At 34.2% G+C, this 1,744-nt stretch overlaps 1 pseudogene; it reads left to right on the forward strand.

Moving 5' to 3' along the window:
- Positions 1–231: 231 nt before the first annotated feature.
- Positions 232–656, forward strand: LOC117098805 (annotated as a pseudogene).
- Positions 657–1,744: the final 1,088 nt, after the last annotated feature.

Raw genomic sequence — 1,744 nt, forward strand, 5'->3', positions numbered from 1 at the left:
ATAAAGAGGAACATTTATAGTAATAAACACCTATATTAAAAATACAGAAAGACTTCAAATAAATAACCTAACTAGAAAAGCAAGAGCAAACCAAAGGCAAAATTACCAGAAAAATTTATGACCAGAGCAGAAATTAAAACACTGAGACTAGAGAAAATTACAAAAGATCAATGAAAAAAAGTTGTTTTAAAAAAACAGGTAAACAAGGTTGCTGTTTGGACTCTTGTGAAGATGGCTTGAACTGCCTCATGGTTCCCGGCCAACCAGGACAGGTTTATTTGTATCTATCCTGCTTATTTAAGTAATAAGACCATTGCAGAGGGAAGACGAATCCCCATAAGTGAGGCTGTTGAAAATCCTACAGCTACAGAGATTCAAGATGTGTGTTCAGAAGTTGGACTTAACGTATTTCTTGAGAAAAATAAAATGTACTCTAGAGAATGGAATCATGATGTCCAATACAGAGACAGAGTCCGGGTCCAGCTCAAAACAGGAAGATGGCGGCCTCTGCCTTCCTGTCATGTAAGTCAGTAATGTTGTTTGCAGCAAAAATAACACCGAAACTAAAAAGAAGGACACAAAAAACAGGAGGTGGTGACCAAAGTCTTCAACAAGGAGAGGGAAGTAGAAAAGGGAAAGCAAAGAAAAAGAAGTAACCTAGTATCAGCATCGAGTTTGCAGAAACATGAATGGAGGCTTCGAATTTGTATCGGAGGAAAACAGAAGCTTTTTTCATATCATTTAACTGAACTTTGAACTCTTGTGAAAGATGGGAACCTCTCATCTTTATCATCGAAGTTGACAGTTAAATAAATTTACATCAGAAGTTTGCATCTCACTTTTATGCGGTATAAAAGAAGTTTTTAGTCTTTCAATGCAGTTTTTTGGAAGAAAAAATATTTTTAAATGGACAATGTACAATAAGTTACTTGAAATAAGTTACCTGTTTCAGATAAATTTCAATTCGATTTGAAATAAACATTTTGTCTACCTTTTAAGTTAATGAAATAAAATTTGAAACCGAAAAAAAAGTAGGTAAACAAAATTGGCAAACCTTTAGCCATACTAAGAAAAAAAGAGAGAAGGCCCAAATAAAATTATAGACAAAAGGAGACATTACAACTGTTACCACAGGAATTCAAAGGATCATCACAGACTATTATGAGCAACTATATGCGAATAAGTTGGAAAAAGTAGAAGAAATGGATAAAAGCTCTCAGCAAACTGCATATAGAAAGAATATACCTCAACACAATAAAGGCCATATTTGACAAACCCACAGCTAATATAATACCGAACAGGGAAAACTGAAAACCTTCCTTAAGATCTAGAACAAGGAAAGGATGTCCAGTTTCACCACTTTTATTCAACATAGTACTAGAAGTCTTAACCAGAGCAATTAAATAAGAGAAAGAAATAAAGGACATCCAAATTAGAAAGGCAGATATCAAATTATCCTTGTTTCAAATGACATGATATTATATTTAGAAAAACCTAAAGATTCCACCAAAAAACTATTAGAACTGTAAATTTAATAAAATTGCAGGATACAGAATTAACATACAAATCAGTAGCATTTCTATATGCCAACAGTGAACTATCTGTAAATGAAACCAAGAAAGCAATTCCATTTACCATAGCTGCACGTAAAATAAAAGATTGTACCTGTAATCCTAGCCACTCAGGAGGCTGAGGCAAAAGGATCGCTTGAGCCCAGGAGTTCAAGGTTCACTCCACTGCACTC

Source organism: Trachypithecus francoisi, unplaced genomic scaffold (assembly GCF_009764315.1).
Source record: "Trachypithecus francoisi isolate TF-2019V2 unplaced genomic scaffold, Tfra_2.0 Contig01474, whole genome shotgun sequence".
NCBI lineage: Eukaryota > Metazoa > Chordata > Mammalia > Primates > Cercopithecidae > Trachypithecus > Trachypithecus francoisi.